This window comes from Pituophis catenifer, unplaced genomic scaffold, assembly GCF_029215685.1.
Source record: "Pituophis catenifer annectens isolate HBS135680 unplaced genomic scaffold, rPitCat1.0.hap2 SCAF_3, whole genome shotgun sequence".
NCBI lineage: Eukaryota > Metazoa > Chordata > Lepidosauria > Squamata > Colubridae > Pituophis > Pituophis catenifer.
This window is the reverse complement of record NW_027256883.1, coordinates 119,547,632-119,559,147: the sequence shown is the minus strand read 5'-3', so window position 1 is coordinate 119,559,147 and position 11,516 is coordinate 119,547,632.

The following is an 11,516-nucleotide window of genomic DNA, read 5'->3' as shown; positions in this document are numbered from 1 at the left end:
TAAATAAAATGACCAAATATAATATGATGGAAACAAAGAACAGACATAGGTTAACAAAAATCAATATTAGATAGATAAAAGGGAATGACCAAATAAGGAAGAGTCAAAATACAAAGAGAAACGTATATTATATTTGTGACAAATTGGACATGTATTGAAATGGATGTTTATATGTTTTTATGTTTTATACGTTTCATTGTTCTGTTTAGTTTATACTTATAAATAATATATATAGTTAGAGCTTGCTAGCTGTTAGAAAGGAAAAAAGCCCAGAACCGAGTAGATGTGATTCTACTGAGCTGGAGCTACAAAAAACCTTGGTTATGTAGGGAAAACCTGGCTAGAAGAAAAACACACATAAACCCTACGAAGAAGTAAGAAAATTGATACTGTACCTTTACAGGGAGGATACATAAGATATGGGTGTGGCCTACTGATGAAAGCAAACGAGCTAGAAATGGATCTATTTAGGTCTCCCACCTAGCAGTTAGAGCTTGCTAGCTGTTAGAAAGGAAAAAAGCCCAGAACCGAGTAGATGTGATTCTACTGAGCTGGAGCTACAAAAAACCTTAGTTACATAGGGAAAACCTGGCTAGAAGAAAAACACACATAAACCCTGCCTGACTAACAAGAGATGTAAAAAAATAATAGATTTATACTGACTGGACTGTTTACCTGGTTTATGGTGCATGTAAGTGTTCTGACCTAGGCTTCCTGAGACAGTAAAAAGCACACAATTAGTCCCAAAAACCCTCTTTTTATTTCAATGGCTGTGAATTCTGTTCATTCACAGCCCATGATGAGTCACAAATAGTTTGGAAAGAGTCCGACAGAACTCTGTCACAGTCCTTTGGGATAAGGCTGATAAGCACCCACCTTTATCTCCCTTGACATGCTGCCAAAGACCTAATTGGCTATTTATTTATTTATTTATTTATTTATTTATTTATTTATTTATTTATTTATTTATTTATTTATTTATTTATTGGTTCGATTTATATGCTGTCCTTCTTCAGAGACTCAGGGCGGCTTACAATGCGTTAAGCAATAGCCTTCATACTTTTGTATATACCTGCTTAGTAGGGCTTCCCCCCCCCCCAGCGGTGTTCTTTTTTATATATACAAAGTCAGCTTATTGCCCCAACAATCCAGGTCCTCATTTTACCTACCTCGGAAGGATGGAAGGCTGAGTCAACCTTGAGCCTGATGAGATTTGAACTCGCAGTAATTGCAGGCAGCTGGCAGCTAAGTGCTACTTAACAGCACTTTAGTCCGCTGCAATTCCTTGCAATTAGCTTTGCAAGGCCACACGGAGCACAGTGTCAAAACGGAGTTTCAGAATTTAAACCGACCAGCATGAACAAAGTTGCTTTCTGCAAAGACTCACGTGCCTTTGCTCCTTCTTTATGTCTTATGGGAGTGGACAATCATCTCCAAGCCTTACTCCCAAGTCACCCCTTTTATCTTAACTGTTCTTGCCTTCTGGCAGCTCTATGCATGCGCACACTGGGAACAGGCTCCCCCTGTTCCTCCGCCTTGCTGATGTCACACTCTGGAGGCTCCGGAGTCAGCACATAACTCCCAGATGGCCCTGGCCCCATCTGTGCCTCCAATGCAGAGCTCTTGTCTGAGCCTTCCCCAGACTCCAGGACTAGCCCATGTTCTTCCCCAGCCTCCTCACTGTCCGACTCTGCTGCCAGCTCCACAGGCTGCCGGCGGACCACAACAATAAGAGCAATGTGTATGGAGATATTATCAAGATGAGGTCACCTTGAATTATTAATCTATATTGGAGACGATCTGGATTCAAATCTATTACTGGCTATGAAATTCACTAGGAATAAGCCTTTTGAAATGGCAAAGTCAGAAGCAAGGATTCCAGGCTAAAGGCTACACAACATGGACACAACTAGAGAAAAGAAGGACTAGAAGTGACATGATATTCCAGTATTTGAGGGGCTGCCACAGAGAAGACGGGGTCAACTTATTTTCCAAAGCACCAGAAGGCAAGATAAGAAACGATGGCTGGAAACTAATCAAGGAGAGAAGCAACCTGGATTTAAGGAGAAATTTCCTAACAGTGAGAACAATTAACCAGTGGAACAACTTGCCTTGAGAAGTTGTGGGTGCTTCATCACTGGAGGATTTAAAGAAGAGACTGGACAGCTACTTGTCCCAAATTGTATAGGGTCTCCTGCTTGAGCAGGGGGTTGGACTAGAATACGTCCAAGGCCCCTTCTAGCTCTATTCTGATTGATTGATTAACTGACTTTGTAGTACCAACAACATGGACTTTGTATTGTTTTACTTTGATAAGCAGTGTGGGTTCTAGTATTTTAATTTGTCATTGTTTTCTTTTTTAAATGTAATGTAGAAAGCTTTTTGATTTTCTGTTATTAGTGATCGGGTGATTGATACATTTTCAAATTGCAAGATAAAGTAGCTTTGCTCTCCAGGCAAGGATAGGATAGGAGTGTGTTTGTCTTAAAAGGATGCCCATAGTTTGTCTTTTGATTAGTTAGAGAACTCTTCAGAGTTAATTGACATCTGGTTTGTCTCTTTGTGGACTCTTAAGTGGACTCTGAGTAAACTTTTGACATTTTTTTTTCTCATTAACATTCTAAATTCTCTGCCCATAGGTAATGGAGGTTTATTTAAATCAGTGGTGGGATTCAATTTTTTTTACTACAGGTCCTGTGGGCATGGCTTGGTGGGAATGGCATGGCTTGGAGGGCATGGCTTGGTGGGCATGGCTTGGTGGGCGTGGATACTGTAAATCTCCATTCCCACCCCACTCCAGGGGAAGGTTACTGCAAAATCCCCATTCCCTTCCAATCAGCTGGGACTCGGGAGGCAGAGAATAGATGGGGGTGGGGCCAGTCAGAGGTGGTATTTACCGGTTCTTCGAACTCAAAATTTCTGCTACCAGTTCTTCAGAACTGGTCAGAACCTACTGAATACCACCACTGATTTAAATGATCATACTAAGAGTATTATGGGTTAGCTTTCACTGATATACATCAGTGGTCTCTATATGGCTTATGATTCAAATTATTTTGCTCAATGACAGAAAACATTCCAAACCCAATATGTTTGAACTATATATAAAACCATTTCTCCCCTTCCTAAGGATGCTTCCAACTTGTACCTGTGAGTACATCTACTTTTTCTAGTTCAGATGCTATTTTGGGCAGCGGCAGACCAAGCTAAAGTACCTTATCATGATTTATGGCCAACAAAGCATTCTCTTTATTTTTGTAGTGTGGAATAACAGAATATTGAAAGCTTATTAGAATTTCTCTATACCTTATATTATACCAAAGAAAATGAAAATGGGATTACTTTAGATTACTTTCTGATCCTTCTTTTTCGAGACTGAGTCATCTTTTCTGATCTTCTTCTCCCATTAAATAGTTTACTCATTCCTTCCTCATTCAGAAGACCAAGCCTAGATTACTTCACAGTGATGATTCTGGCCCTACTGCATATAATTGATACTATGAGGATGAAAGGTAAGCTGATAACCTTATAACTGAAATAGAAATTAAACTCTCTTCTCGGTCTCCATTTCCAAAGCATTACAGAAAAATGTAGATAAGTCAGGTTTTTAAAAGAATTAGGAAGCTATGCATACAAAAAGTTTTCTAGTGGTACCGTGGAATCCTGTTACCAAATTTTGGTTGTGGATATCCTTTTCCCATTTTTTGTGCCAATAGCTGTGTAGTTGCTAATTTGCCAGCCTTGAAGGTTTTTGCCATTTGTCCTCAGTTTTAAAAATAAACAAGGTTTCTGGAATTAAAATCAGAGATCCCATTTCATCATGTTCAAATCTCACATCAGTCACTTTAAACTCTTGGAAAAAATGCAGGATTGAGCTGCCTGCATTCCTGTCTGCTGATCCATCTATCCATCTATTCAGGAATCCATTTTTATAATGCCGTTGTTATCTATCAGACAGCTTTGGGAAACTCCTTGAAAATATTCCTTGGGTTATGAACATTCATATAGTGACTGTTCAAAGTTACAATGGCAATGAACAAGGGTGATTTACATTGGGTCTTTAAAGTTCTGGCTGCTGCAGCATCCCCATCACGTGATCACAATCAAGGCACTTGGTACCAGACCTATGATTATGAAGTCACAGTGAGCCACAATCATGTGATCATGATTTTCGACATTTCCTGCTGGCTTCCAACAAGCAAAGTCAATGGGGAAACCAGAAGGAGTCAGAAATCATGATTATATGACATCCTTATGTGGTCAACAGGACTGCCAGAGTTGCCATCACTCTATGATGAATCACACTTTGCAACTGTGCCATTGGTGATCGAGTTCCTGGTCCCAATCGTCATAACCTGAGGAAACAAGACAAAAGTAATATGTGGGTGCTTCCTATATTCTGTGCTATTACTATCTTTAAACTATTACTATGATAATCCTAGTGTCATGATTACTATTATTACTATTACCTATTACTCCAGGGGAAATGCTCCTGATTCGGACTGGATCGGGCAATCCGGTAGCGATTGTGGCAGGTGGTTCAGAGAACCAGTAGCGATGGTGGTGCGAGACTCTGCCCACCCGCCTGGGTGTCATTACTTCCTGGTTTTAACCAGGAAGTAATGTGTTTTTTACCCTCTGCGCATGCGCAGAAGGTTTTGCGCAGGCACAGAGGGTCTGTGCGCGAATGTGGTGTGTGCACTTCCGAACCGGTAAGGAAGGTAAGTAGATTTCACCTTTGTATTACTCAAATACAATTACCAATATTCTATGCTCTAGCTATTACACCAATATGCACAAAGTTTGCTTTCTTAAGCCTATTCTGCCTTAAGACCCCTCTCTCTGAGATTCACCTTCTTTTTTCTGTAAATAGCCAGCATGTAGAACTCTTTACACCTTCTTTATGTTGTGCTTTGTCCTGCTGGCTGCTATGCTTCCTTTCTTCTCTTTTGGACCATCTACTTCTTCTGAAGGGGGAAAAAAATATCTCTTTTGTTTGGCTCCTGTGCTCAGTTTGCTAGTGACTGCAGTGCTTCAAAACATGCATCTCCTTCATCCTTCATCCTCCTCCAAGCTTTCCCCAATTTTGTGTTAAGGTTTCAGCTTTATTGGTAAATCTATTGTGCTGAGGCTGAGAGGGACAGAAAGAAGGCAGCACAGACACCTGCAATTTTTTTTTCCCAGCAGTCTTCTCTTCAAAGAATTTTGATATTACTTATGAATTACCCCAAGTGTCAGGGCACGCCACAGGGAAATGGACTCATGGTCACAAAGCTTCATTATTGTTTCTCCTGAGTCAGCTGTAATAAATATTGTTCTCTGTTAGATGGAAGGCACTGGTCCTAATTTTGCTTTTCAAAACCAGCTTAGGGCAATTCACATTACATCACCTCTCTCGTGAAGTTAAAAAAAAAAAAAAAGAAGATAATGCTTCAAATCCAGAATTTAAAACAGCTAAGAGATTCCTTTTTGTGAATGGCATCCTCCTCCTTTAATTAGTTCCATTAAGCAGTTTCTCAATGACTGCAACATCACAGGAAATCCATTCAATAATTCAACATCTGAGAGCCTTTACAGTTTGCAACCTCCGCCGCCCTCTTTATGGCCCCAGTGAAAATGTTCAGATGTTTTGTCTTTTCCAATATTTCAAACGAACCATAAGTGCTAACACTTAATGAATGACAAGCAAGGGCTGCTTCTATCTGCTCCCCATTAACCTTCATTAATGTAACAATGCCCATCTGAAAAAGTGCTTTTGAGAGGACGACAACATTTATTTGTGCTTATTTGACAGACTTCTTTAGCATTTTGCCCTTTCTCTCATTGTTCCAGCTGAGTAATAAAAGAAGACCTGGGCAATGTTCCCCTTTACTTCACAATTTGGAAATTATAATATTTCACTGAAGTGTAAGGGCAGCTTAATTCTGTTTACAATGAATATTTCCTGATTTTTGATTTTCTGTTTGAGGGAAACCAACATGTCAGAAAGAGTAAAGAAAGAAATATTTCTGTTATAAAAGCTTAATGTCAAGATTAGACCTAGCCTACTATATATTCCTCTGATTGTCACTCATCTTGAAACCCATCTTGATTATTTGTTTATTTATTTATGGTATTTTTGCAGGGTGAATATACAATTAGCTTCTGCATAAGTCACAAACATAAAAATATGATTAAAATAGAACTCTCTCTGTGTGTGCGTGTGTGGATCTGCATCCGTGTGTATTAGAGAAAGAGTGATATAGAAATTAAATTTGGATATCAATGGCACTATCAAGAAGAGTGAAGGTGAACTTTTCCTTGAGATAGGATTCTAGGAATTCTGATGAAATAAAAAAGTGATCTACCTCATCCATGGACCACAATTTCAACATTTTTAAGGGACAACAGCAGTGGTGGGTTCCTATTGATTCACACTGGATCGGGCAAACAGGTAGCGGTGGCGGCGGGAGGCTCCTCCCACCCACCCAGATGCTTCTGCACATGCACAGAAGTGTTGTGCGCACCCACAAGCAAACCAGTAGCCGTGGGTTTTGAAACACGCCCCTGGACAACAGTCCATAATTTACGTGCAATAAGACTCTCTTTGTATTTCTGCCTCTGCGGAAATCTACTTCTTTTGGTAGATTATTCATGCCCAGGCAGAATCACTTGAAAGTAACTTAAAGTTCAAGCAGACGTGAATGGGGAGAATGCAATATTGTTACTGACACATCTAGCTCCTATTTTTCTTGGGATGCATTTTAAAATGTAGGCTCCTTTGGTTTTCACTATTATTAGAGAACTATAAGTGTTTTGTTTTAAGTACTAAACTTTTCGTTATGTTTAATTCATTCAAATGTTCAGTTGATGCATGAGGAGGTTCATGTCATCTTCCTTCCTTCCTTCCTTCCTTCCTTCCTTCCTTCCTTCCTTCCTTCCTTCCTCCCTCCCTCCCTCCCTCCCTCCCTCCCTTCCCAATGTTAGAGAATGTTAAGTTGATCTGGAAAGAAATGGGTTGTGTGTTAAAGTATAGCACAAAGCTTTTCATTCTAGGAAATTTTTTCACCTTTCTGAAAATTTTAATAATATTTAATAGATTTTCTCATTGTTTTAGGAAAGTTCTACTTCCATTCAAAATTTAAAATAAACTTTATCAATTGGTAGGGAATGATCATTGTCTAAACATTTCATATTGTTCATGAAACCATTATTTCTTATCAGAATTTAGTACCTTTTTATTCTTTTTCAACTTCACCTATCACCAACAAATCTGCAATGACACTAATAAGTAGATCAATAATTAAAATGAATGAGTGAATGAATTATATAATTCACAGAATGCCAATTCTGTAGAGGGTAATAAAAAAGACACTTCTCTAATAAATACTCTTATGTATTCGATTGCTATCTTGTTACAATCCCATTTATCACCTGTGGTTTCCCATTACCTATGGTGGGTCTTCTGAAAACTAATCAAAAAGAGGATAATTACTGCACTCAAGTTTTAACTTGTCCAGTTTTTTTCAGATGTTCTGGGAATGGCTATCACTAGAATGTGAAATACAAACAGCAAAAAACCTCCCACTTCAAGTTGTTGTCCCTATCAACAGCAACATATAGCTAATATATGCTAATTACCTTCATTTATATGTGATCAACAAAAGGAGCAAAACTTATAAAGCTATGTTGTTGAAGGCCAAGAGCTTATACACTGACTAATCAATTTTTCCAAACAGTGCCTATTTTCTTAGACTTTTGAGGCATTATAATATAGAACAGAAGGAGACAAATTTCTGTCCTTGAGATGGTTGGGGTTACAATTCTTATAGCTCTTTGCCATTAACCATGACTGATGGGAACTGAAGTCCATACATTTGAAAGGCACCTGGTTGTTACACAATTAGCACTAATACAAATTCATTCTTGGGATGCAATGACTTGTAAGTAGCCTTCATCAGTTTTAAGTTACCAGATTCCTTCAAATAATTATCCTCACAAACACACGCAAAAAGAACCTTCCCATCCCAACTCTTTAAACTGGAAGAGAGAACCATCACAATGAACATATTCAGAAAGCACTAAATGAAGAAGGGATGGCATGGACTAGAATAGAATGGAATACTATGCAGGAGAGTAAATCCAAGTTATAACAATGATTAATAATAGATCACAAAGCTGATTTAGCCTTTCAGGCAATGAGCTATCTCCTATATGAACCTAGTTTTAATCCCGTCACCTCCATAATTATATATGCTTGGTTATGATAGGGCTTCTTATCAATGGTATCAAAGCTTATAGAATATAGTTCATTAGCAGATTAATTCTGCTCTCTCCCTCCCTGTTTCATAGCTACATAACTGCATAGCTGATACTCAATGGCAAAGAAAAACAGATTTATTAAGAGCATTTCACTGATAATCTTGCTAAGTTCAAATATTCAGTGAGTTTTGATGGGAGTCAGCTTGTCTGATAGTTATTTCAGTATGCATTTTTGCTAACTATACATGTGCTACAGATTTTATGAAATTGGTACGTGCTTTCTGTATTTTTAATTAGTAGAATATATTATAACCTTATATTTAGTTCTTCATTTTAAATAATGCAATTGTATTTAGTTCCTTAAATATAGTATAGCCTTTATTGTCATTATACATCATGTATACAACAAAATTGGTTTATACATAAATGCATAAATGCATGGTTGCCACCATATAACATTTTAAGTGTCACAATTGAGGATTCAGTTGCTGTAGTGACTTTTACCCAACCAAATCCCAGGGATGAGGAAGCCATAAAGAAGTACACTGGTACATCTTTACATCTTCAGACATTGTTGTCCATTTCAGTCATGGTAATGATAGGGCTCACACTTGAATAAGGCACTGTAAATCCAGCCAACTTGATATTCAATAAATTGCTTAAAGAAACCAAGCTTTAACATAGTGCATGACCTTGGACAGTGACATAAAACTTCATGCAAGGAAATAAAGAACTCCCAAAGCTGTTTACTAAGATTCGTCATCATGAGAGGGATAGAAAAATCTGTGCCTCTCGAGTTGGTTAAAAAAAAATGAAATAATTTTCCTTTCTTTGTTTTGAAGAAAATATTCTAAAATTGTAGCATTGATACAATCCGACAGAGGGACAAAAAGAAAGAGGGAGTGCACCATTTGTCATCCCTATCATTGATGTGGTATAAAAACATTTAGTTCCACAGCAAATCAAATGACTCTTGCTATCCTTTTGATTTCAGTTCAGGGTGTTTTTATCTATGCCTGCCATCATATCTTGGGCAAGAAAATGGTTTATTGGGAAAGAACAAAGAGACTTTGATTCCCCAACTCTATGCTTTCATGGCAATGTCCCCAAAGTAAGAAGTTCACATATAATTGATGTTCTTGTTCTTGTTGTTATGACAGCTTGAAATGTGCAACCCTAACTTATAAAGCTGCTTAAATATAGGAGGGAGGGAGGGAGGGAGGGAGGGAGGGAGGGAGGGAGGGAGGGAGGGAAAGAAGGAAGGAAGGAAGGAAGGAAGGAAGGAAGGAAGGAAGGAAGGAAGGAAGGAAGGAAGGAAGGAAGGAAGGAAAAGGGGGACAAACCAGATGGACACATCTCACTCTGAATGAAGTCAGTGAAAACAAAGGTTGTGCTTAATTCTCCTACTGTATAAGAATGGGGCAGTTAAAAACTTCTTCAACACCTAATCATTCCTATTTGTAGCTATGAGACAGCTCAATACTGGAAAACCTAGAAGCTGATTCAAATCTTTAAAAATAAATCAAAGAATATACAAGAGTATAGTTAGTACTACCTCAAGAAAAGGGAAGTGGGTTAATTTAAATTTGAATTGACTGGCAGTGAGAGGCTTCAAGGCTCATTTTGAGCTCCCTGGCACATAAGGGCTTCTCTATTCTGGCCAGCAGAGAATAGACTAGCATCTGTACATCCATCTAGATTTGGAATGGGAAAAGAAGCTTTTCCACTGTGATAAGCATAATTCTAAAGGTTTGGCCTGGATTTAGACTAACCATTAGGAGCAAATGTGGCAAACCTTTCTGGACATTCCACATTTCTACATAATTATTCTGACATCTTGCATACCTGTTACCTGGTGATCATGGAGCCTAAGTCCTTTCAACCATTTTAGTGAGGTTCTTTCTAACCTTTTCTTCCACTGAACTAAGAACTGCTTCTTCAGTTTAGAGTTCTCTCTAAGCCCCACTCTCATATTCATTCCAGATGCCTTCTTTCTTAAGTTTAAAAATGATCTAGAGGTCATGGTGTAGGAGCCTCAAGAATTATAATTTCCAAAGTCTCCCTCATCATAGTGCTCTATGCAACATCTTCCTGGACTATGGATAAGACTGAGGAACTTTTGTTCCTCAGAAGAGCAAAATAAATGCATAAATGAGCTTGGAAAAAGAGATGTCTCCTCTTATTCCTCCCAAGTGGACTCAAAATGTAGAGCTGTAATCAAAATGCAGGGCTGTAAAGTTTTCTCATACCCAATACTGAAATTTACCACTTTTAATGATCTCTGCTGGGGTACATTTTCCCATTTATATATTCTTCACCAGAAATATTTTGACCATCTGGACTGCATAGGATATACTTAGATATAAATTAAAATGCATACATTGTACAAATAGTTGAAAGACGGTTGTAGACAGACTACAAAGACAATGCTTGAATTATGAACCAAGCTGTTAATCAAGCTTCTTCTCGTTGTTCCTCAGACAGTGTTACAATACCATTTTTTGCCCTTTTGAAATCAGGAGCTCTGCTAATGATAAATGATTCTACTATATTTTTGCTTTATTCCCCAGTCCATTGTGGTAAAGAGATGGAGCAAAATGCCTTTCCATCAAAAGAGGTGTAGCAGAAAAATGATGCAAAAACATGCAAGCATTGGAAATAGGAATACTTACAGGTAACAATAGTTGTACTGACATCCCCTAACAGTATGAAAGGTACTGAAGGAAATATCAAAATATGAATTAAAAAAACATTGTAAAAATATGAATAGCAACTATGAACCAATGTGTATCAGGCAAATTGTCATTTCGAATCTGCTATAAGAAGCTTTTGCAAACTAATTTCTCAGAAAGCCAACTAATAAACAAATCTTAGCACCATGGCACCATAATTGATGAAATTTAAACAAGAGGGGAAGGAGGGAGGAGAGGAGAATGAATGACTTCCATCTACAAAATCCTTTATAATACATAAATATTATTTGTATTATTTTTATGAAAAAGAAGAAGAACATGATGGTTTTCAATTTCAAAGGATCAGAGGCAGAAATCTAAAGTTGTCAGATTGAAGCGGTGGGTACATCATCAAACCATGTTAGGATTTGAAATAAGTAATCACTAGTTTCCATGCTTGAAATAGCAGACACTGCCTGAACTGGAGCAGAATGAAATAAATTAAAATATGAAAATACAACTCTGGCTTCATGTTATATTACTCAAAAATTAGGTTCATTTTTTTTTAACAAAAAGACAAAACAGAAAAGGGAAGATTATCCA